This window comes from Ovis aries, chromosome 2 (genome assembly GCF_016772045.2).
Source record: "Ovis aries strain OAR_USU_Benz2616 breed Rambouillet chromosome 2, ARS-UI_Ramb_v3.0, whole genome shotgun sequence".
NCBI classification, from domain to species: Eukaryota; Metazoa; Chordata; class Mammalia; order Artiodactyla; family Bovidae; genus Ovis; species Ovis aries.
In genome coordinates, this window is record NC_056055.1 from 48,544,762 (window position 1) to 48,571,328 (window position 26,567).

The 26,567-nt window shown below is 44.0% G+C and overlaps 1 long non-coding RNA gene across 1 annotated transcript in view; it reads right to left on the reverse strand.

Moving 5' to 3' along the window:
• Positions 1-17,121, reverse strand: part of LOC132659158 (uncharacterized) — a 104,669-nt gene extending 87,548 nt beyond the window's left edge. Inside the window, exon 1 of the long non-coding RNA XR_009599192.1 lies at positions 16,857-17,121. This is a non-coding gene — a long non-coding RNA (uncharacterized LOC132659158). The remainder of the gene's footprint in view (positions 1-16,856) is intronic.
• Positions 17,122-26,567: the final 9,446 nt, after the last annotated feature.

A 26,567-nucleotide genomic window follows, 5' to 3' on the forward strand; every position in this document is an offset into this window, starting at 1 on the left:
TTCAAAACTATGGGTATATGCTGCTGCTGCTGCCAAGTCGCTTCAGTCATGTCCGACTCTGAGCAACCCCATAGACTGCAGCCCACCAGGTTCCCCCGTCCCTGGGATTCTCCAGGCAAGAACACTGGAGTGGGTTGCCATTTCCTTCCCCAATGCATGAAAGTGAAAAGTGAAAGTGAAGCCGTTCAGTCGTGTCCGACTCTGAGCGACCCCATGGACTGCAGCCCACCAGGCTCTTCCGTCCATAGGATTTTCCGGCAAGAGTCCTGGAGTGGGGTGCCATCGCCTTCTCCATGGGTATATACATCATGTACCTAATCCAGTAACTTGCCCATATATTCAGTTCAGTTCAGTTCAGTTCAGTCACTCAGTCGTGTCCCACTCTTTGCAACCCCATGAATTGCAGCACACCAGGCCTCCCTGTCCATCACCAACTCCTGGAGTTCACTCAGACTCACATCCATCAAGTCAGTGATGCCATCCAGCCATCTCATCCTCGGTTGTCCCCTTCTCCTCCTGCCCCCAATCCCTCCCAGCATCAAAGTCTTTTCCAATGAGTCAACTCTTCACATGAGGTGGCCAAAGTACTGGAGTTTCAGCTCCAGCATCATTCCTTCCAAAGAAATCCCAGGGTTGATCTCCTTCAGAATGGACTGGTTGGATCTCCTTGCAGTCCAAGGGACTCTCAAGAGTCTTCTCCAACACCACAGTTCAAAAGCATCAATTCTTTGGCGCTCAGCCTTCTTCACAGTCCAACTCTCTCATCCATACATGACATTACTTTGCCGACTAAGGTCTGTTTAGTCAAGGCCTATATATTAGTATTAATTAAATACTTTTAGAAGGATTCAATTTATAACAAAAAAAAACATAAAATTCATAGAAAACAAATATAATTTTTAAATATTTAAGATCTATTTGAAGATAAAATAACATGAAAACCTTTTAAATATCTGAAGTTTTAAAACTGATTAGGAAGACTTAGTATTGAAAATATACTGATTTACCCATCAGTGCAATTCCAGTCTAAATTAACAGCATTTTTCATTCAGGTCTTATCCTTCCAGATGTCAAAACACACTTAAGCTATAATAATTAAACTAGCCTAATATTGGTGCAGTTATTGATGACTAGATCAATGGAACAGATTAACAAACCAAGAAACAAACCTAATTATATGAAAATGAACTATACAATAAAGGTGGTAGTTCAAATTACTAGAGAAACTATGGACTAATCCACAATTGAGACTGGACCAATTATCTATTCATTTGGGGAAAAAATTAAGTTAGATTCCTAACTCGCACCGCTCATCCACAGAAAATAACCCTCAGTTCAGTTCAGTTGCTCAGTCGTGTCTGACTCTTTGCGACCCCATGAATCACAGCACGCCAGGCCTCCCTGTCCATCACTAACTCCCGGAGTTCACTCAGACTCATGTCTATCGAGTCAGTGATGCCATCCAGCCATCTCATCCTCTGTCATCCCCTTCTCCTCCTGCCCCCAATCCCTCCCAGCATCAGAGTCTTTTCCAATAAGTCAACTCTTCACAAGAGGTGGCCAAAGTACTGGAGTTTCAGCTTTAGCATCATTCCTTCCAAAGAAATCCCAGGGTCAGATGAGGGTTAAAGAACAAAACCATAAAAATATTAGAGGAAAACACAGGTGAATATTTTTTATGAATTTAGAATGTCAGGGCCTTCCTAAGAAAGAGACAAAAATCTAGAAATTATAAAAATCTCATAGATTTATGCTCATAAAATATATAACATTCTGTCAGTCAGAATATACCATAAACCAGGTTATAAGATAAGCCAAGTTTAAAAGACTGAGGAAAAATATTTACAACACACTTAACTGGTAAAAGATTAATATCCATAACACACAGAATTCTAACAAAGCAGAAAGAAAAAGACAATTGACAAAGTAAATTGTAAACGTTGTAAAAGTTTATAAAGGAAATAGACAATTGACAGAAAATTAATAACATACAATAACCATGCAAAGCTGCATTAGTCAGGGAAAAGAATTATCTGACAAAAAGTTAAAAAATATAGATAGATACCAAGTGTTGGCAAAAACATGGAGAAACTTTCTTATGTACACTATATATGTAGGCTCGTGAAGCCAGTTGATGCATACCATTTGAAAACATCCATTGACTCTTAAATGTACATATCAACAGACCCAGCTATTCCATTCCTAAGACTCTTCCAAAAAAAAATAGTTGTTTGTGTGCCCCACACAACTCATTGTACAAGTTTTTGTGCATGGATCCAAGAATGTCCATCACAGTATTGTGTGCAGTAGCAAAAAAATAAAACCCTAACCTGCTATTAATAGGGAAGGGAATAGCTAAGTAAATTGTGGCCTACCCATTCCTCAGAAACCAGAGTGCATTAGCGATACGGCAGTAGGAAGAGCTCCACAATAAATTACTTAGTGAAAAAAAGCAGGCACCAGAAATGTATGATTAATATGTGAACATGTGTAAATGCTCCAAGAGGGGAGGCAGGTATCCACCACACTTTTTCCAGGGGTGGGGAGAGGTGGGGAAAAGTGACCGCACCTCCTTGTCTATATCACATCTGTCTCTTTCAGCTCTTTTACAAAAAGAATTGAATTGTATCATTTGAATAATAAAGAACATCACATATCGTCACTCCAACTATGTAACTGAAGGATAGGATAAAAGAGAAAGAGAAAGCAGTGTATTGTAGGTTCACATCTCAGGGCTTCAGGTCCCTGGCCTTGAGATTCAGACCCAGGGATGGCAAGAAAGGAAGGGGTACAAATTGTCTAGAGAAGGCTCAGATGAGAGGTGGCCCATCTTCCTGGTCACCACGTATTCCCCTTGGTCCTGGGTGGATCTGCTTCAGTGCCACTGGTCAGTGAGCCTGCTCCCCATCTGACCTATCGAGGACACTCCCAATTCTTCATTCTCACAAGATTCTTCAAGATGCCTTCCTATCATTTATGACATCGGCTTGCATACTCCTTATTATATGTAACTCTAGGATTTGAAATAAGGTATCTGGTCAGGCTTTATCGGGACAGGGGTCTTCCTCAGGTACTTCAATTTCCTGGTTTACCACCCCCACCTGCACACTACCTTTGCCCCAATCAGCACAGCTGGAAAAAAATTTTAACTTATATTATAACCTCAATACATGGCAGCCAATAGATCATTCCTTAAATAATTACAAGCCTGCAGGAATCAATATTTAGGACTCCAGAATAAAATTCTGAATTGCAAAGTCACTATTACCATTATTAATTATTAAAATAATTAGCGTGCATAATATTTCACATTATCAAGCATTTTCAATTGATTATTCAAGTGACCTTTACAATAACCCTGTGAGGTGTACAAGATAGGAATTATTTTCCCATTCTGTATATAAGTCAGAAAACCAAGGCCCGTAAAGGGAATGTGATTGCCAAGATCCCATCACTAATAAGAGGCAGAGCCAAGACTGAATACAGGCTTCTGGATTCTAAAACATGTGCTCTTTCTACATAAATTCAGCTCATTGCAAAATAATCAGTAATAGCACATTTATGCAAACTTTCACCTGGTAAATTTAATGCTCATGAGCATTGTCCCTAACCCAGAAATGAGGAAACCTAATGCCTGGGCCAGCCCCCAAACCAGCTCCCTTAGAGTCTCAGCTCTGGGCCCAGCCTTCATTCTAGAAGCCTTTGCCTCAGTAGATTGTTCCCAGCCCAACTCAGTGCCTTCTCTGCCCCAGCAGACTAGAAATAGAGAACTGAGCGGGTGGTAGTGGGGGTAGGAGGAACCTTTGAGTCGCAAGCTGTGCTGTTCTCTTTGTTTTTACTCAAACATGAATCTTTGTTCTACGATGCAAATTTTGAGAAGTTGATGCCAATCTGCTCTGAACAAAAGAATTTCGGTCTGAAAAAACAAAGCTTGAGATGGGAAGTCTGGCTTTCCTAGTTGCGCTTTTGAGCATCTGCCTCAACCCAACACCCCCCTACATTGGGTCTCTCCCAAAGGTAGGCACGAACTTTGAGGAAAACTTCTTGGGTTGCTTACCAGTTACAGAAGACAGGGAGAGAACAGGGTGCTATATTCAAGGTTACTAAAATAAATATCCTCACAATGCCTAGGAAGTTGAACCAGCTAACCCCGAGGGCCTTCCCTCGACACCTCAGAGATCTTAGGGTACTTGGTTTCAATGGGGATTTATCAAAGGCTTGACCTTTTACTTCTTCCAAATGGAGTTTCCCATTGGCTTTATAGCCATACTGTTGAATTAATGACATTATTTTAAGTATATATATTTATTAAGCAAATAATTATTCAACTGAAGTGTAATTTTTCCATGTTTTCTTCTAATGCTCAGCCATATACCCAAAAAGGTAGAAATGGACCAAATTTTATTCTGCTAGCTTACATAAGCATTTGTGCCTATTGGTGTATAGATTTTCTAATCATTTTAATAGCTGTAAAGAAAGCTGAGCACAGAAGAATTGATGCTTTTGAACTGTGGTGTTGGAGAAGACTCTTGAGAGTCCCTTGGACTACAAGGAGATCCAACCAGTCCATCCTAAAGGAAATCAGTCCTGAATATTCACTGGAAGGACTGATGTTGAAGCTGAAACTCCAATACTTTGGCCACCTGATGCGAAGAGCTGACTCACTGGAAAAGACCCTGATGCTGGGAGGGATTGGGGGCAGGAGGAGAAGGGGACGACAGAGGATGAGATGGTTGGATGGCATCACTGACTCAATGGACATGGGTTTGGGTGGACTCCGGGAGTTGGTGATGGACAGGGAAGCCTGGCGTGCTGTGGTTCATGGGGTCACAAAGAGTCAGACACAACTGAGCAACTGAACTGATGAACTGAACTGAATATTTAATTCATGGTTATATCTCAGTTTACTTAATATTCTACTGTTGGCCTTGAATCTATTCATAATTTTACTGAAACTACAAATAATGCTTCTTTGAGCATCTTTATCTTCTATTCAATGATTTACTTGCTCTAAAATATAGTTCTTCCTAGGTTTTGATAAACTTTAAAAATTAAAATTAATCCACTAACCTCAATATTGGACATTAACTTCAATTTTGCTATTATTAATCACAACTATATTAGTGGGCAATTTTTTGTATTTTAATATCTTCTTTCTCAACATCTTGTTCAGTTTTATCTGTTTTAAAATAGCCTCACTGATCTTTCTCACAGTCACAGGGATGGGGATATTTTAAAACTTTTAGAAGAAATGTATAGATACACATCTCATATTTTAAGTTCAGATGAAAAAAATGTATATTACCTGCCAGCTCATATGATAAATATTAAATAAAGAAGTCAGTCTATATCTGCCACTTTCAGTAGTGAATTTTCCTCTGTATCCAAGAAATTAATCTTTTTTTAAAATTGAAGTATAGTCGGTTTACAATGTTGTATTAATTTCTTCTGTACAGCAAAGTGATTCAGAATATATATGTTTATATATTTATTCTTTTTCATATTGTTTTCCATTATGGTTTATCACAGGATATTGAATGTATTTCCCTGTACTATACAGTAGGATCTTGCTGCTTATCCATCCTATATATAATGGTTTGTGTCTGCTAACCCCAGTTCCCAGTCCTTCCCTCCTCCCCTGCCCTTGGCAACCACAAGTCAGTTCTCTGGGTCTGCGAGTCTGTTTCTGTATTGTAGATGTGTTCGTTTTTGTCGTATTCTAGATTCCACATATAAGTGATATGATACTGTATTTGTCTCTTTTGACTTACTTGACTTAGTATGATAACCTCTAGGTCCATCCTTGTCGCTGCAAATGGCAATATTTCATTCTTTTTTATGGTTGAGTAATGCTCCACTGTGTGTATATCCTCCATCTTCTTTATCCATTCGTCGATGGACATTTAGGTTGTTTCCATGTCTGGCTTTTGCGAATAGTGTGTTATGAACATTGAAGTACATGAATCTTTTCAAATTATAGTCTTGTCTGGATATATGCCCAAGAGTGGGGTTGCTAGATCATATGAAAACTCTGTGTTTAGTGTTTTGAGGAAGCTCCATACTGTTTTCCATAGTGGCTGTACCAACTTACATTCCTACTAACTGTGTAGGATGGTTCCCTTTTCTCCACACCCTTTCCAGAATTTATTATTTGTAGAATTTTTAATAACAGCCACTCTGATCAGTGTGAGATGGTACCTCATTACAGTTTTGATTTGTATTTCTCTAATAATTAGCAATGATGAGCATTCACAAGCTAGGAATATGTTTTATATGGATTAAAGTTGGGATGAATTTTAAATAAGTCTCCCAGGAGATATTTGTCATGAGGAGAGTTTGAAAACACCTACTTCAGAGCTTGGGTCAGGGGTGAAGGCCATAGGGAGTTAGAATTTCCACTCACCTGAGAGAATTCCTAAACAATCAGACCCACCTAGTGGTAAAAAGACTGCCAGGGAGTCACCCCTTGTCATTGGAAGTGTTTCTCTGGAGACCAGATAACCACAGCCATCTCTCTGGGAGACTCCAGGGTGCATCACAAAAGTTCTGGTCCCCTCTGAACTTGGGGGGCTGTCTTCACCACATTTCCAAGACTCTCCAGGGCTCTGATATGAGCAGATGGAACCAGAGGGAGGCCTTAAGTTTCCTTTCCACTCTAGCACTGCTTGATTCAGAAATTTCTAATGATAAAACAAATAACTCACTATGTAGTTCAATATCTTCCTATTCATCTTTCCAAGAAGACATTATAAGGACTTTTTGTTTGTAATACAACTGGAAAATGAAAGCTAGTTGAGACCTGTAATAATCAGGATACTCTTGGTTTCTTAGCCACCTCCTCTGATGCTCAAATCCCCTCTGGCACACCCAGGAGGCTGCCCTCCAGCCTCCAGTAAGGATTTGGTACCTGAGTGCTCCCTAACTTCTTTGAGCATCTTTGCACATCTTTATCTTCTATTGAATGATTTACTTGCACCAAAATTCCAGAAGGGAAAGTATTGGATTGAGGGACATGAATACTATTGTAGTACTTCCTAGGATCACAGGATCATGAAAACCATTATCTTTACCAACAACTTATACTAAACTCCATCAATTATGTTTTGGGAAACTGAGTCACTGGCATAGCTGGGGCTGAAGTCATGGCCTCTTGATTCTAAAGCCTTTTCCATGAGTTCAACTTATTATATGTGCTTGAGGAGTTCAGTTCAGTTCAGTCGCTCAGTTGTGTCCAACTCTTTGCGACCCCATGAATCGCAGCACGCCAGGCCTCCCTGTCCATCACACTCTTCGCATGAAGTGGCCAAAGTACTGGAGTTTCAGCTTTAGCATCATTCCTTCCAAAGAAATCCCAGGGCTGATCTCCTTCAGAATGGATTGGTTGGATCTCCTTGCAGTCCAAGGGACTCTCAAGAGTCTTCTCCAACACCACAGTCCAAAAGCATCAATTCTTCAGTGCTCAGCCTTCTTCACAGTCCAACTCTCAAAGGAGGCTCAAATCTGAGAACCTATTCTCTAAAGAATTAACCTCCAAAGTGCTTTGGTTAGCCCAGGTACATATGTAGACTCCAGCCTTCTTGGGAGACTTCATACTTACTCATTACACTAAATATTCAGCAAAATGTGAAGATTTGTGAAACATAGGGGCCTGGGGGGCAGTGAAGAGCAAGGAGACAGGTCACAGCTTACACCTCCTCTCCAGCTACCCTCTGTCACTTCACTCTTCAAAGTGTGGCATGGCCCAGCAGCATCAGCATCACTTAGAAGCTGGTTAGAAATGCAGAATGCCAGGGCAAACCCCAGACCTACTGAATCACAACCTGTGTTTTAACAAGCTCCCTAAGTGACTTGCAGGCATCACACGTTAACATTTGAGAACATTAATCTAGAGCACTCATAGAGAAAAAGAGCATTATTTAATATTTTTCTGATGATAAAAGTAATGAAAACTCATTGTGGAATATGTGGAAAATGTTCCCTCACCCCACTCCAAGGCTCTAAGAAGGAGTGAGGAGGAAGGTGGCTTGAATAGGAACTTAGTCAGGCTCTTGCACATGGTGAAAGCAAAGCCTCTCCCAGATCTTCATGTAATTAAGGCAGCAGCCATCCTAAATCCAGTATGACCGGCCTGGGGTAGAGTAGGCGGCCAACTGGTGACAGACAGACCATGGAGAAAGTGGCAAACACAACTCTGAATAATAGCATGTAGTACTTACAACTTTGCAGGGAGGAGCAGTTTTTCAAACTATGGGGCAGGTAGGAAAACATTTCTCTTCTTCCCCAAGACTTTCATCTGGACTGTCCGTGGGAACCTGAAAGGAGTGCTGGGTGGGAGTCTCTGGGGAGCTTTCCAGACCAGAGAGTTCAGGTCGAGGAGGGCGAGGGACTTTGGAGGGAAGGACAGGACTCTGGGTGGGGTTCCCAAGATGAGGGAGATCTGAAGAGTGTTGAAAGGACTAGGGTGCTTTTAGAAAGAATAATGAGGAGCAAGGTTAGGAAATGAGATGTGTTTACCTTTCCCTGAAGATGGGAAAAGCAGAGACTGAGCAGCAGGGGGTTCATGCCACCCCCTCCATCCTCCAAGGCCAAGGCAGCAGCCATCATAACCCAGTCTCAGATTCTGCACACAGGTTCATGAAGCAATACTCAATTCACATGGTAATACTAAAATTCTCCCACATGGTTAGAAATTCTTTCAAAATATCAGTTTAAAGAGTGTCATTACCACATTTTATTTAAGTATTTCCCATGTTTAGACAGATTATTTCTATTTTTTACCATTATACATGATAAGCCTGTTTATTTTCACACCTTTATCCATAAGCCAAATTCTTCACTTTTTTATTTAGGTAAACTTTTTTAAGTCACAGTAAATTTAAAAGTACACAATTCAAAAATGTACAGTTTAATGACTTTTTATCAAGTCAGCACTCCATAGAACCACCACCCTAATCAAGAAACAATATTACCAGAACCTCAGTTCCTGTTGTAGCCTCCTGTTGTACACCTTCTCCCAGGGTAACATTATCCAAACCTTCAAAACCAATAGGTTGAATTATATATATTCACATATATCTTACCGATATATATATGTAATATTCAAATATAAACATATACTCACATGTATCTTATATGTATATATATGTATATTTGAATAATACAAATGACGATATATGTGTGTGTGTGCATGTGTGTGATTTGTATTATTCAAATATAAAATTGTACAGATCTTGCATCTGGTTCTTTTAGCCTGACATTTTGTTTGTGAGATTCGTCCATGTTTTCGCTTCTTGCAATAGCTGATTCATCTCCATTTCTTTTGTATTATGTTCAGCATCTCTACTTCTTAGCAAGAGAATTAGGCTACTTCAAGCTACTCCATCTTGGCCAGAAAAAGATGTGTACTTATTTCTTTTGTTAAATTCTAAGTAGAATTTCTGGGCAAAAAGAAACAAGCAATTTCTTAGGACATAGCATGCTACATTCTGCTAATTACTTTCCATAAAGCTGTGACAATTTATACTCAAGAAAAAACGTTCCAATTCTTTTGAGAGATGAGTGTCAGAAGTTGTCCTAATAATAAAAACAATTTTAAAATAGTATGCTTTATAATTATATAATATATATTTTATATAATACATATAATATATATTTTAAAATAGTTCTAATATTTTATGGTGTGTTTTAACTAATATATGTTATAAATACTAAAATGCTGATTATTGTTGTTTAGCCGCTCAGTCCTGTCCAAATTTTATGACCCCATGGACTATAGCCTGCCAGCCTCCTCTGTCCGTGGAATTTCCCAGGCAAGAATAATGGAGTGGGTTGCCATGCCCTCCTCCAGGGGATCTTCCTGACCTAGGGATCAAACCAGCACCTCCTGACCAAGCTGGGATAAGATAAAACTGTTTTTCTTGGGGTCACCGGCAGATGGAACCAATGCTTTACCATTAAGCCACCACAGAAGCCCCTGAAATGCTGATATCACACATTATAAGACCCTATTAGCTAATTTATTATTAAGTCCTTACAGAACTCTGAGAGGTAAATTTTGTTACTGTCCTGTTTTAAAGATGAGGAGACTATGGCTCAGGAAAACTGACGTGACCAGCTAAGTCACATGTGTAAAGAACAGCAGAGCATGGACTTGGGCCCAGGTTCTCTGCCTCCACAGACAGTCCTCCTTGCCCAAACCAGGCTGTCTTGTCTAAGTTACTGAAGAAGTATATCCCAGACACTGCAGGACAGAACTGGACGCCACGGAGAGGGGCATGTCACCTCTTGGTATGGAAATTAACATCTATCAAAGCCCAGTTCAAATGTCATCCCCGCTTCCTCATAGGGGCCTCCCCGCATCCACCCAAGGGGAGCCCCAGCCCTGTACCAGGAAGGGGCTCTTGCCAGTGGGATACTGAAATATCTTTGCTGGGACCATTTTGTCCAGAAATTGTAAGTAGGAGGCATACATTAGTAATACTCTTCCCCATCATTCCAATGCAGACATAACTAATCAATCACCCTGTAGGCACAGTCTACGCCTCTGAGCCCATCTCCACCTCTCCTAATATACTGGCCTCATCTCTGTTCCTTGGACACACTGACTTCCCATCCTACCTTGCAATCTGCACATCTGCCACAACCAGATGGCCTCATGCCTGGACCCATTTGTCACTGAGGTCTCAGCTCAAATACCACCTCCTCACAGAGGTTTTAGCTGACCTGCCCCACCCCCCAAGTCTAAAATAGCATCACTGTCTCTGATTTATCTTTTGTAATATCATCATCTTTTCAATGTGATGTATTTAGTTGTCTGTTTTTGTTGTTAGTGCTGCAATTCCCTGAGAACAGAAGTCTCTTCTGATGTGTTCAACTATCCCCAGTACCTAGAAGAGTCCCTGGTACTTAGTAGTTGCTCAGTTAGTAGCTGCTGACTGAGTTAGTTAATAAAGATACATTTTTAAATCTTTCCCATCACAGCATTATGGCCATTCTCTGCCAGCAATAAGAATTGAGACAAGGGATAAAAAGTTTCTTGTAAGCCTAACTTCTTTGACACCCCCATATTACAGATGGGGAAACCAAGGCCCCAGACAAGAGGCATGTCGTTCTTAAAGCCAAAGAATGAGTGAAGGGGAGAGCTGGGACTGGTACTGGCTTCTCCCACCCCTTTATCCTACCACCCTTCCCCACAACATAGTCATGCTGGAGAGAGTTGTCATAACTGTCACCCACAAAGCAGAAGAGTAGGCCCCACGTGCTCTTGGAGCTTGTCTATGGATTATGCACCTAATTACTGGCTGCCTTTTTTTTTCCCATTCTGTGGGTAAAAGTCTGATCACATATATGATTTTCCCGGTGTTTCCGTGGATACATAACGATCCTAATTTCAAACTTCCTTGTAAATGACAAATGAGTGAACTTATTTTTAATAAAAACAAGGAGAATCATACATGTGAACTTAATAAAATCTAATTTGGGCAATTTGGAGCTCATAAAACAAAATCTGTGTGTTAAAACTAGCAATTAGCTTTGTGAAACAAGCTACAGTGAATCTTTGGCATTGAAGAGGGTTGAGAGCCAGAAGACTCAACAATAAGGAAATGTGACAATAATGTGGGAAAGCGGAACAGGCTGATAACACAGTTCTCAGTGTTGGATGATTCAAGTTCAAGACCCCAGATTACCACTTTGCTCTATATCCTTGAGCAAGGCACATTCCCTCTTTAGAACCTTGGGTACTCGTTTTTTAAATGGGGCTAATAAAACCTCCTTTGCTTAGTAGGATGGTTGTACAGACAGATAAGAAAATAAAAAGGGACTTCCCTGGTGGTCCAGTGGTTAAGACTCCACGTTTCCAGTGCAGGGGGCACGGATTTAATCCCTGGTCAAGGAAGTAAGACCCCCACATGCCACACAGCAAAAAGAAAGAAAGAAGGTGAATGAGCACGAGCTCTGTAAAAGTGCCCAACAATTTTTATTTTATCATCTCACCCATCTACATTCTTCCCAGCAAGGAGGGGAAAGGAGGATCGTGGACAGTCTAACCCGGGTCAGGGGATACAGAGTGAAGTGGCTGGAGGGCAGGCGTGTAACCCTCCACATTCACCATGCCTTAAGGCATCAGGGACCTACGACAGGCTGGGGGTGGGGAGAGGGGTAACTCCCAGAGGTGGTTTACAGGAACCAGAAGCAAATCCGTTAAGTCAGACTGAGCCTGGGGACTATCTTGTCTCCTGACAAGTGGTCACCAAGGCCCCACACACCTGTGTCTCTGACAGATCCCTTCACATACAGGTCTTTGCCAGCAGGCTGTATCCTTAACCATTTTGCAGATGAGAGAAATGAACCTCTGGAACTCAGGTCCCACAACTAGGTGGCCCAGTCCAGAATCAAGTCAGGTTTTCTGATTTCCCTCTCCTGGCTGCTCACCCTCACCTCCCAGGGCTACAAAAGCTCCTGACTGTAAGGCCAAGAACCTGGTCTCTTGGGTCCCTTCATCTTCCCCAAGGGCACTCGACACTTCTATCGGAGCTGCTGGAGTCACATTCCCAAAGAGCAAGGTCTTCATCACAGAGGCCCCAGCAAGCAGCAGCTTTTCCCAGCCCCTCTCCTGAGCAACCACCACTCCAGGCAGAAAGTAATTTTTTCCTAGTGCCTTCCCAGAAGCAAAGTGGATAATTAATTGCACTGAATAACACATTAAATATACTAATAATTGGGTAGTCACAGCAAAATGATTACTTTGAAGAAATATTACTGATTCCCTGTTGTACTTAACATTTCTCCTTATTTATCATTACCATTTTAATCAATAATAGTCACAATACTAATAAATCCATCTTAATTTTAATTGTGTTCAATTGGATGTACCAGTACTTGAGTATTCTGAGCATACTTCATTATTTATATTAATTTAAGATCACTTAAAGGCAAATTACAGAGTTTGTACTTTCAAGTGGGTAGGTAATTATGACAAAGTTTCTCCAGATTCAGCATTTTCAAGCCCTGAGGATGGCGAGGTGTCAGACACCTGCCCTTTTCTATTAATGGGAGGGTCAAAGATGGAGATGAAGGAAGACTCTCAAAGTCCCCAGTTGAATTAGCATATCCTGGCCCTTTAAAAAAAAAAAAAGGCTGGGGTCTCTGAAAGTATGATTAATGGCTCAGCAGCTTTGCCTTTCTTATGCTGTCTCATGCTTCCCTGGTGGCTCAGTGGTAAACAGTTTACCTGCCAAGGTAGGAGACGTGGGTTCAATCCCTGAGTCAGGAAAACCCCCTGAGGAAGGAAATGGCAACCCACTCTGGTACCCTTGCCTGGGAATGCCCATGAATAGAGGAGCCTGGTAGGCCACAGTCCATGGGGTCAAAAAGAGTCGGATCCAACTTAGTGACTAAACAACATGCTGTCTCGTCATGAACTCAGACAACAACGTGCTGTCTCATCATGAACTCAGCACTCATCTGTTTGTCCACCAACATCAGGGCCGGCTCCACTCCAGGCACCAGAAGGCAGGGAGACTGAAAGAGGTTCAGATAAAGGGTGGCAGCAGCCATGCAATGGAAGGGCTCGAGGAGTGCTTCTAGAGCAGAGGCATCTTTCTAGGTCATGGAATAGCCAGGGATGGGGCACCAGATCCCATTTTTGGTGAAGAGCCAGCTCCAAGGTTTCCAGCAGAATGAGGGTTTCCAGAGGTAACACAGAGATAGCAGTAGAGAAGGACCAGAACAATAGTGGCAAGACAAAACTGGACCTGGGACATGACTCTGATTGGACTACTGGGGATTAGTGATGCCAGAATGAAGGAGGAAAGCCAGGAAGAAGAAGCCAGGTGTAGGAGGTAAGATGAGTTGCCCTGCGCTTAAAGGGCCAGGGAGCAGCCAGGTGGAAACAGCTAGCAGACAAAGCAGAGATGCTGACTCAAGCCCAAAGGAGGGGTCAGCACTAGAGAGAGGTCTGGGAAGCCTCAGGAAGAGAGTCCCATGGGAGATAAGGGGACACTGTGGGCCTCACTTCGCAGGCATGTAAATGCTAATGTCCACAGCCCCACAGGCTGTAGAGCGCCCACTCTAGGAAGGTCCCTCTCTCCTTCTCTGCCCAGGTCCTAGCAAGCAGGGCATATCTTTTTAGTCAAGTTGTCTTGAATTGAAACTACACAGCAGCTGTGTTGTCACTGGCCACCTTCTGTGAGAACACCTGGTGCCTAAGGGGGCGGGTGCAGGGGCTACATGCCCGGAGCAGTGGTCCGGACAGCCGTGGGTCTGTGTGGGCTGTGTCTCCATGGCCACTCCGCATAGCTGGGGCTCTGGAGTCCTGGCTCTGGCAACAAATTGCTAGGGTGGTTGCAACTGATGCTAACAATTTCTAGAAACCTAGAACTTGAGAACGGAGAGGAATTCAATGGGAAAGAGGCTCCACCTCCTGGTAATAATTCAAAACCAACATTTCTCCAGCGCTTTACAGTCGATAAGCTATGTCAGCTTTTAAAATCTCAGTTAGCTCTAAATCTTGACCTGGGTGGTGGTTACCTGAGTGTACGCATATATGAAAAGAAAAATCATCAAGCTTACAATTAAGTTTCAGGGCACTTTATTCTCTTACTTTTATGGCATTAAAAAACTCTAAACATTTAAGTGGATAATAAATAATATCTCATTTTATCCTCACAATCATCCTATGCAGTCAGCGTCTTTTTATCCTTGAGTGAAAGAACCTGAGGGTGGGTGACTCACTCTAGATTGAGGGCTGGTGCATGGAATGACAGGGAAGCTGGAACTACTGGCGCAGATCCCTCTGGTCTGATTTGGATGCTGGGGAAGATACCAACATTTACAAGGCTTGGAAGGGTTGAAGAGGGAGTGATCTTGGCACCAAAAGGCCTAGTAGAAGTCTTTGGGACCGACGTCTACTGTCTTCAGCAAGCCCTTTCTCTCTCTAAGACCTAGGTTTAGCCTGGGGAGATATTTTTTCTGGGTACAGGCTACTTTTTGGATAGAAACATGGGTTGGGCAAAATTCCAGGAGTCTCAGCATCTCACTAGTCCTCCAAGTTGCTCCCCACTAGTCTCTCAAAGCTCCCCTGGGAGTGTGTACAAAATGCATAATACAAAAGAAAATCAACCTGAGGTTGCCAAAAGCTTAGACGTCACAACTTATTGTTCATTCAAAAGGGAGCAGCAACCAAGCATCAGAACCTACCAGGTCCTTGGACCTCTAGAGGGGAACTGAGCTGACTGCTTCCTTCTCTGCCTAGTGTGGGAAACAGACTCTTAAAGCAAAGGCCACAGAATATGAGAAGCCAAAGAAGATGCAAAATACTGTGGGAACCTTGAGCAGAAAGTAACCAATTCAGCCAGGGACCATGCAAGGGGTGTGGCTTGAGCTAGGCTTCTACATATAAATAAAAGCTTAACAGGCAGGAAGCAAGGATGTGCTTAGGCAAATACCCAGAGGTCGAAGACTAGGTGAGGATGAGGAGGGAGGAGCTGGGGGTGAGGAAGGAAAGGAAAGGAAGGGGTCAATCAAGAAGGACCCAGCAGTCTGGTTCCTCAATCTCTGTGTCCAAGCACCCACTCAGGGTACCCCTGTGCCTCCCAGAGGCTGGAAAGTGGACCCGTAAAAGTGTCTGCAATCCAGAGGTGGCAGGCTTCTGTTCTCATCTGCATGACAACAGCCCGAAGTGGAACTGTCCAGCAGTGCTGTTCACGCAGCTTATGGCACTGCCTTTGATACTTGGGAACTTTTCTCTCAGGAGTCTGAGAAAATTAGTCCACTTCGCTTCTCTCCAAGTTTCTAGCTTCAAGATGGGATTGAATCTCTGTTGGCTATCAGCTTTCAACGTGATGAATGGGCTCTTGGTTTCTGTATACATGTCTGGAAGGTCCAGATCCCCAAATAAGGCAACTGATCCACCTGGGGGAAATGGCATTTGACAGACATGAGGGATACAGACTGACCCATGGCTCCCTGGGGATTGGGTTGCAGACAGGCCTCCAACAACAAGAAAAAAATTTTTAACATCTTTTTACTAAAACTAGATGCTCTTGAAACAATATTCTCCAGGCTTGAGAGACCAGGGATTTATTAAGATATCAGCAACTGACTCTGAAATAATTCACACTCATAGATGTATGTTCTTTCTCATTCACTATCCTCCATCCCCCTTCACCCAGCCAACGCCTCTCCCCATTTAACCTGACACACTCCAGGTAGAGCAGAGAAAGCTCCGGACCTGTGATCTGAAGATCAGAGTTCAGATCTCCTCTCTGCCAAGTTTACTATGAGGTCCTAGGCAAGACTCCCTGAGGAGCCTATCTTTCTACCTGCAAAATGGATGTGAAAGCAGCTCCCCTCAGGATTGATTGATACATTATTCATCTCATTCACTGTTTACCTCTGTGCCATACCCTGTTCTAGAGCCTGGGAGCTCAGAGGTGACTATAACCTGCCCCTACAACTCTAGCGGTCCAGCGGAGAAAATAAGTGCCCTATTGCTTTGCAAATTACACCACCAGTGCATCTTAGTCACCAATGTTAATCTCAAAATGCTTGCAAGAGAAAACCACTATCCTGTTTAGGATTAAAGGCTTGGAGTTAAACCTGAGTCACTATCTGACAAGCGCACTATCCTTAAACTTTCTAGCCTTGATTTTTTCCATCTGTTAAAAAAAAAAAAAAAAAGGAAATGGGATTAATAACAGTCATTTTGGCTGTTTGAAGGATAAGTCGAAATAATGCACCCAAAGTAGTTTACAGAACTGGCTGGTACATAGTAAGGGCGGAACCAATGTTACTATGACGATGATCACTTTAGGAGCATGTGATCTAGCACGGCTATCCCAAATCAGTTTCCTTACCGTGAAGGGGATGAGAATTCTGCCTTGGGTGCCACGTGGTGCCATGGGTTTCTCTGTTTATCCCTAGAGGCTTCCTTTCAGCGTCTTCTTCCCCAGCAGCTGCTCTGTCAGCAGTCCATATGCCGCCTCAGCCACAGAGCAGCTTTCAGCACAGGGCTGCCAACCCTGTAGAACTTTGACGAGGAGTTCAGGGGCACGCGCGCTGTCATCAATCACTCCGCCCCCTGCTCCGCCAGCCTCCGGAACCCTTCCTGGAAACGGAAGTGGGCAGGCGAGCAGCAAGCAGCTGGGCCGGGTTCCGGGCAGGGTGTGCACGTGGCAAGGAGGCCAGCTGGAAGAACAGGAGGGGACAGATGCCTTGGGGGCCCGGATTTGTTCCTGCAGGAAGAATGCAAGGAGCTAATTGTCTCATTACCCGGGAGTGATCTCTCCATGGCCCTGCCAGGCCGTGTGGAAAGAACTTACCAGTGTGTGCATGTTAAGAGTCGGTGGGCGGCTCTGGGAAGCGAGCAGGAGGCCGCCCTGGGCCTGTGTTTCTCCTGAGCCTGTGCTGCAGAGCACGTTCTAGCTCTGGGCACCCAGACCTTGGAAATACTGCTTCCAGAAATTCAGCCACAATCAACTAAGCTCCACATCCCTCAGCTTAGTTGATTGCTGGAGAAAACTCCACCTTGTGCCTCCCTCTCCCCTCTCATCCATTTGACATGAACATAGACACACACACACACACACACAACCTACCTTATACCTTATTTAATACTTATATCTGATCATTTAACCTGAGCAGTGATCTGATTTCCATTCCATTCCTTAACATATGAAAGTGCCTGAGTCCTGGCTTGCCTCTTTTCTACACTGGTTCTCAGCCTTCGCTTTCCTGGCCCCCCAGCTCTGTAGCTTCCTGTGTACTCAGCCTCTTGTATCCATCCATCACGGTCAGCACCATCCTTCAGGGGCCAGTTCAAAATCCACCGCTTCCTTAGGCTTTCATTACATGTATCTCCTTCCTTGCTACCTCTAATTTCAGACTGCCTGGTATTAAAAGAAAGTTAATTGACCTTCAGTGCAGCTCCTAAGCTTTTACAGATTTCCACCCACATGCCCCCATCTCTAATTCCTCTGTGACAGCCCTCTGAAGCAGGCATGCAAGTGCAGTTCCCTGTCTCACAGTGCGATCAGATGGATGATGCAAAGAATATTTACAGCCCATTCCAACGTGCTGTCTGCTTTGGGGGAGCCCTTGAAACACAGGAGACTAGACCTTACTTATCTGCCACCCCTTGTAGCCTTAATTCTGGAGTCCTGGCTGTGGGCCACGCTAGAATCACCCTTTTATGCTCCTGTCACCTGTTAAGAGAATTCTGGCCTCATAATCTCACGTCCAAAACACAGATGGGTTTATCAGTGTATCTTACATGCAGGGACTGCATGTAAGAAAGACACAGTTATTGTATGTTTAACCAAAGAGAAGGAGCTAATTTTTTTTTTCTCACTTGAATCTGTATGGCCAGCTCATAGCTAGCTGTAAGATGGTGATCACTTCTAGCCTCACATTCACGTTCCAGGAAAAAAGGGGAAAAATAAAAAGAATACGCAGCAACAAGATAGAAGGGATAGCACCTACATCGGAAAAGCAAAAGTTTCCTGAAATACCCAACACACTTCCACTTACATTTCAGTGAGAAAAACATGTCATGTGACTATCCTCAGCTGCAAGGGAGGCTGGGAAATGCCATTTGGTTAGTTCAGCATATTGCCATCCCAAACTGTTTTAGGGTTCTGTTAATACAGAGAAAAAGGAAATGACACAAATGTGAGATTGTGATTTAAGATGTGTCTTCCTCACTAGGGAATAGGCTCCATGAAGTCAGGGAGCATGGGTGTTTAGGCCACAGTTGTATTCACAGAATCAAGTGTAGTGCCCGGCACACAGTGGGTACTCCATAAATATGTGCTAATTGGGGAAATGACTGAAAGAAATGACTGCCAGAGTCATCATTTTTAAAGCCTTTTAGGATCTCGATGGGCTTCCCTCATAGCTCAGTTGGTAAAGAATTGGCCTTCTATACAGGAGACCCAGGTTTGATCCCCAGGTTGGGAAGATCCCCTAGAGAAGGAAATGGGAACCCACTCTAGTCTTCTTGCCTGGAAAATCCCATGGACAGAGGAGCCTGGAGGGCTAGAGTCCATGGGGTCGCAAGAGCTACTTAGCTACTTAGACTAGGCTCTAAATGGGCTCAAATGCCAGGCCCCAGATTGACTCCTGTCAACCCTTCCATACATGTGCCATATTTGCCAGAGTTCAAAGGCCTCTTCCCCTCCAGATTCTGCCAGCATCCCCCTGTGCTCTCTGTTACCTGGATAACCTTTAATGCCCATTCTTAGATCACAATAAATCAAATCTGCAGCAGCTTATTCTGGGTTAACTGGAATATCGGCTCCATATTTTAGTTCATAAATTAATAGCCGATTATGAAGCACAAGATAAAGAGTACCCAACATTGGTACATATCATCTGTAATTACAGAGACAGGATTGGGTGTGTCTGTGCATAACAATTGACTGCAATTCATGTTTTTAATGCAAGTATTTATTGCTAGATACATATCATTTTGAGGAAAGGGTGGTTTTATTCCTTCCTCTTAATAGAAAAGACACCTGCATAGATAAGAAATACCATCTTCATAAAATGCTGTGAATTTGATAAATGAATAGAATCATAAAAATTGGCCCGAAGTGCTCTAGGATGAACAGGTTTTAAAAGTTTTTAAAAATTTAATGACAAAAAAGAACAGGTCATCAAATCAGACGTAGAAATCCTCTTTAAGGATTAAGTTTTAGATGAACTGTTTTTAGGGGGAAAAAAACCAACTTCAGTTTAATTAACCAGAACCCCCAGGAACTGGTTGTGTGATCTCTGGAATCCTGGGCCAGAGGAGGTCAGGGGTTTGATGGCCTTTTGTTCCACAGTAAACTGCAGTTTCTCCGGGGACAGATTCAGAGCTGGGAATCTTGTGCATTCTTCATAACACCTGGCAATGCTGTTAATTTGACCCCTTAACAGCACTTCGTTACAGTCTGTTCAGGATTTCATTGATTCCTCAGATTCTTGATCCTTTGAGATAATGGAAGTATAGCCTTATTAGCCTTAATTTCGGAACCTCAGTTTCTTATCTGTACAGTTAGAACAAAAGCAGCCATCCTGTCTGCCTTTTTGGTGTGTAGGATCACATAGAGGAAGGATGTGAAAACATGGTATAGAAGGTAACACACTGTATCTGTGAGAGAGGCAATTTAGGATCAGTAATGATTTACATGGGGAATATCTTAGTAGGACTGTTTGGTTGGGCAGTTACATTCCCAGCACTGAACATGGGGCATCAGGTAGATATCAGTGGCATACAGGTTTACACTCGTTCAGGTTCAGATAAGGGCTTCCCTGGTGGCTCAGATGGTAAAGAATCTGCCTGCGATGCAGAAGACCTGGGTTCAATCCCTGGGTCTGGAAGATCCCCTGGAGAAGGAAATGCCAACCCACTCCAGTATTCTTGCCTGGGAAATCCCATGGACAGAGGAACCTGGCAGGCTATAATCCATGGGGTCACAAAGAGTCATACACGACTGAATGACTAACACTTTCAGGCTCAAATAAGAAAGGACTGTTGTCCACTAACAGAGGCTATGTGATGATGCCCAAGAGACCGGAAATCTGAGCTTTCATTCTGCATCTGACACTCCTGCTCTGTGACTTTGAATCAGTTGTTTCCAACCTGTAAACTTAAATCTGCTTCTCTGAGCAATGGAACTACCTGATCTCTGAGGACTCTCTCCCAGCTCTAACTTTGTCATTCTGATGCTGCAGAATCCAGATTCCCAGCGTGGGGTGGGATTAGGAATGGTTCAGATGTACATGCACCCCAAGATCCTCTGAGGCCTTTTTCAACTGCCCCTGCCCTGCCTAGGTCAGTGCTTCTCCAGTGATTTCTCTCTAGCATTTCACCACCACTCCTCTGACCAAGAACCTTCCAGAACTGCTAGGACAGAGCTGAAATGCCACCTCTGCCTCAAGCTGTGTGGGAAGGTTACTGCCCATGTGACGGGCAGAAGACCCAGGTCTTCTGCACCGCAGGCAGATTCTTTACCATCTGAGCCACCAGGGCAGCCCTTCTTTGAGCCTGAACGAGTGTGAACCTGTATGCCACTGATATCTACTCAACAGCATGACTGAGGGGTGTTGAGGTGACATTCAGGACTTTGTCAGAGCAGTTCCAAGAGTGTGCAAACAGGTGCTGGCTTGTTAGAAATAATTTCCATGTCTCGCCACTCGGACCACATTAGTCATTCAAGTGCTGAGCAACAATATAAATTCCTGTCATCCTGGTTTATGTGACCACTAAGATTTATTCCAAGTGACAGGTCATTAAGGTTTCTTCTCTTTATATTTTTTCTCAGATTCACTGAAAACTCATATTTCTGCTCCATGTTATAGACTGCTAACAGCTCTGTTTTTGGTCAGGGAGTCAGCAATAAATCTGACTTTAATAAACTGACAAAAGATAGCTATCCCAGAGACAGTCTGAGCCCCTATTCTTCATCTCCTTTTATAAAGTGCATTTGTACTGAGACCTCTTCCACATAAAAGCCATATTTGCCATCTAAGTATTCACCTCCCCCAATAGATGTTTTGCCGTCCTGAAGCTGACCACATAATCACAGATTGTTAGAGTCGGAGAGGGGGGGCTTCCCTGGTGGCTCAGATGGTAAGCAATCCACCTTCAATGCAGGAGACCCAGGTTCTATCTCTGGGTTGAGAAAATCCCCTGGAGAAGGGATTGGCTACCCACTCCAATATTCTTGCCTGGAGAATCCCATGGACAGAGGAGCCTGGTGGGCTGCAGTCCATGGGGTCATAAAGAGCTGGACACGACTGAGCATTGAACACACACACGCAGAGTCAGAGGCCTAATAACAGTTGATGTGGGTAGGGAAAGATCTGAACCTCTGCTGGGGACATCTTAATGTCTTCACTTTTCGCTAGAAAAATTGAGTTAGCAGCAAACAGATGTCCATCCTCAGGGTCCTGACCTCCCTTTCTGGTGTTCTTGGAGCCACGCCATACTGTGCCCCCCAAATCCTTCCTGCTTGCTCGAGGTGCAGGGTTTAGTGCAAGCATTCTCTGGAGTTCTCTAGGAAGCCTTAACCAGACTGTGTGGCCACAGGGAGGTCTAAAAACTTTCTGGCTGGTACTGGAATCCTCACCACTCTGTCTTTGTCCAGCCCCTATCCAGTTGTGAGTGCCTAGAAGGCAGTTCTTCCATAGAGCTGGCATTTAGAATCATTGAGGGGATTTCAGGTTAATCCGTGGGGGCTGATGTTCTGGCCAAACTCTAGAGAGCATCCCTCTGGAGGGGCTGGGAAGGATCTGGCCTCAAATCCTAGCATCCCCTCCAGAAGCAGCTGCCCTGTCCTGGAGATGAAAGTCCAACCCCTCTCTTACTGGAGCTCTCAATATACCCTCAGAACCCGGACAACTCCACTCCTAAAATTGTGGAGCAGAAAAACAACTTTTAGAAGATTAGCATGCAAACAAACGCTCATGTTCTCTATAAACTTCTGTCTTCAAACCCTCTTATAAACTGCTGCCTCTGAGCCCTCTACAAACTCCTGCCTGGATTTGTAAATAACAACCCTATAAGGATTCTTGAGGAAACTCTGGAGGCAAAAAGAATAGACATTCCCGAGGGACTGTATCTACCTCGTTGAGCAAAGCTTATAAAAGTTACACTCTGTGCTCTGTCACCCTTTTTATTGTTTTGTAACCTCAGCCATAAAACTAGGAGCAGTCCTTATTTACCAGCTCTTTCCCTGTACGTTTCTTCAGTCTCCGAACAAAATTTGATGTAAACAGTGGGAAAATTAACTGTATTGAACAAAATTAGAAAATTCTAAAAATAGAGCTGTTTTTAAAAACAGAATGGGCTGCCCTGAGCAACAGTGAGTCTCCCAGGACGGGAGGTATGCAGGCAGAGACTGAAAGAGTACACACCGAACTATCTGAACAGGAATTCTCGAAATCAGGTTGGGAATTGGGTTAAACAACCTTCCAGTCCCTCCAAATCAGAAACTCTGGACCTCGAAGATGTCCATTCACTCAGAGCTCTTCTGAAGGCCTGGTTTGTGCCAGACTGTGTCCTGGGGAGAGATGAAGGAAACCCAGCCCCTGGAACTCTGGTTGAGATCCCTGATTGATAAGACAACAGACAAACCAGCACCTAACTCAAGTGCAAGGCAAAATGATGCAGGTATTACAGGGAGGTGACCAAAAGCCAGCAGAGGTGGCTGAGATGAAGATTCACCTGGGACTGAAGAAAGTTCCCCCTGCCCTGCATCCTTGGGCTGGAGGACTCTGGCTGTGGGGAAACTGTCCACGTAGTTTGTGTATTTTATTAAGCACTTATTCAGTGCTGGGCACTTAGCAAGATATCCATTAATCTGTGTAACAGTCCAATGAAGCAGGCACTTGTTTTCTCCCATTTTAGGTATGAGAATATGAAGGGTAGAGGGGTTAAGTGTGGCCCAAGGCCACACACCCTAGGGAGAGGCCAGGCCCCTACATGAAGCCAGGTGTCTGCTTCCACATGTTGCTCTTAATGCTGTTCTGTTTCCCGGGCTAGTTCCTGCCACTCCTCAGGCTTCAGAGTCCCTGTAAAAGCAATGAAGGCTTTAGACTAAGCCCTATGTCATGCCCAGCATCCTGGAAACACCAGGAATGACCTGTATTCCCCTTCTGGGATGGGGCTGAGAGGGAAGGAGGCCTTCCTGGGCCAGGTCAGTGCTGCACCCCGTCTCTGAGATAAGGGCTCCTGGGCCTTGAGCTCCACCGTACCTTGGAGAGGCTCCTTACACATGGCTTCAGGTTCCTAGAGCTGCCCGTGCATCCAGAACAGAGAATGAAAGCCTCACACCATGAGACTCAGATACCACCAGGAATTGTCCATAAATTCCCCTGACTTTCAACTGAAATCCAGTCTGATTTCCCAGAGCCAGGTCATAGCGGCAGAGAGAGCTTCACAAGCCCTGGCTGAGGAGGGCCAAGCTGGGAGTCCCCGGTGCCCGTGGGGAAGAGGCTCCCACTAATATGTGGGCAGGCACAGGGCCAGGTGAGAAACTGCAGGTGAGCTGCAAGGCCCACTGGGCAGCGCATGGCCCTGGGTGAGTGCCTGAGCTGCAGCCTCATGAATAGAGGTTTATAATGTCCATTCAACTGAACTGGAACTGTGTTTCCTAGAATTCCCTCCTCTGTAGATCCAGGTTAGCTCTGGTCACAAGAACCTTTTACATGAGATCTGGAAGGTGGAAGGGAAGCAGCAGCCACACTCTTTCTTATGCTCAGAAGGGCAGGCCACAAGGCCTCACCCACCTTGTTGCTTTCCTGCTGGCTCACTGGGGTGGCATGGGACAGCACCCAGACCCTCCACCCCTGTTAGTCCTGCCCGTTTTACTCTCTGATTCCTTGGGCCAGCTGAGGGTTGTGCCCCACAAGGAAAAGCAAAACTTTTCCTGTAAGCCATTCCTGCCTTCAAAATTGGAGTCTCAAAGGAAGTGAGACACCAAGCAGACTCCAGCCCATCGCTCAGATTCTAGCCCATTCCTGCAGGCTCCAATTTATCCTTGATCCCCTACCTCCTTCCCGTCATTCCTTCCCAGCTGCCTGCTCTGCTGACTTGAGGCTCCAGCCCCAGATGCAGAAGTAACAGCCTCACTTAGGCAGATCAGTTCCCAAGGTTACTTAGGGTCAACTCCCTTAATTAACCCGGTTTTGCATACGTTGTGCTAGTGGCTCTGCTTCTCTGACTGAACCACAAACGATACGCACCGGGACAAGTAAAACAAGGCTCGGCCTTGGGGGGACTGAAGAAGGGATGGACTTGATGCCAGGATCAGAGCAGAAGTCCGGTTCTCAGAAGCAGGACACAATTAAGCCCCTGAACTCCTGAACGTAGGCTCACCTTCTGCCTCGTTGAAATATAGATCTCAAGACCTGAAGAAAACTGAGCCCATCAAGAACAAGTGGCTTCAGTTGTTGGGAGGGCTGGGACAAGCTGGGGTCACAGCAGGTCCTTGTATGGCGCAGCTCTCACCCTGTAACTGCTATGGATACACATGCACGCATTCATGCATAAATACACAGCGTGTGCGGTCTTCCCTGTCCAAGCAGTATTTTCAGAGCTTTCTTTTACTCCTCCCTTTTTCCTTTCAGTCAATGCTGGAAACTTTAAAGACTTTTTAAAATCCTGAAATACAGTATATACTGAGACTGACCATCTATGGAGGTTAAGAGACTGGAGAAGAGGGTCTGACTCCCTTTCTGGAGAAAAGCAGCAGCAAGGCAGCGAGACAGGAGGAGCCTGGAGGGGGCACCTGAGACCACCACTCACAGGTAGAGGGCAGCTTGTAGCCTGGAGGGCCCCACGTGTGTGGCCCTGAGGGCCAGCCAAGCCTCATGCCTTAGAGGAACTGCAGGGGAGCAGGAAGCAGGGCGATTTTGGTCCCTGAGGCAGAGGGGTGGTCCTAGGTCCTAGGGAGAGGTTTGCTCAGAAGCTCCCTCCCTCTGCTCAGAAGCTCCCTCCCTCTGCTCAGAAGAGCATGACCCTGCTGTTTTGTTCCCTATCACTTAATGAGACAGAACCACCTAGGCCTTGCCAACAGGAGAGAGATTCCAGCGATTTTACCCAATGATTGATCCAACAAAATCCTGAGCAGGCTAAAGAAAAGAATAACTATTTTAACCAGCACTCAATAACCAGAAAAAAGTAGGCAAAGCAGAGGACGAAGAGCAGGGGCCACAGGATACTAACAGAATCGAGTGTGAAAATTTAAAAACTCTAAGAACCCAGTGAAAAAGTGAAAGTGTTAGTCACTCAGTCGTGTCCAACTCTGCAACCCCATGGATTACAGCTCGCCAGGCTCCTCTGTCCATGGACTTCTCCAGACAAGAATAATGGAGTGGGTAGCCGTTCCCTTTTCCAGGGGATCCTCCCAACCCAGGGATTGAACCTGGATCTCCTGCGTTGCAGGCAGATTCTTCACTGTCTGAATCACCAGGGAAGCCCTGTAAGAACTCTTAAGGAGATTCAATTAGAGAATAAAAAACACTTTCTGGGTCTAAAAATATAGCTTTCTCATCAAAACTTTTCATACATAAATTGAAAGAAAAGATAGTTGGTTCTAAAAACAGATTTAGTATCCTGTACAAGCAATATCTCACAACAGAGCAACAAATTCAGGAAGATGAAAACCGTGAAGGAAAAGCATGTGACACGTGGATGACAGATAACTGGCTCGTAATGCAAGTTCTAGAAGGAGAGAGAGGAGTAAATGCAATCGTCATAAAAACTAAATAAAGAACAAAGAGCGTTCTTATCTAAAGAAAGATAAACTTCAGAATTAAAAGGGATTTTCAAGTCCTAGACACATTTTTTTCCAGTTTTACTAAAGTATAATTAACAAATAAACATTTTGGGGGAGGAAGGTGGGAGGGGGGTTCAGGATGGGAGACACATGTACACCCATGGCTGATTCATGTCAATATATGGCAAAAACCACTACAATACTGTAAAGTAATTAGCCTCTAATTAAAATAATTAATTAAAAAAACAAACACTTTATATATATGTTTATATATATATGGTATACAGTGTGATGTTTTGA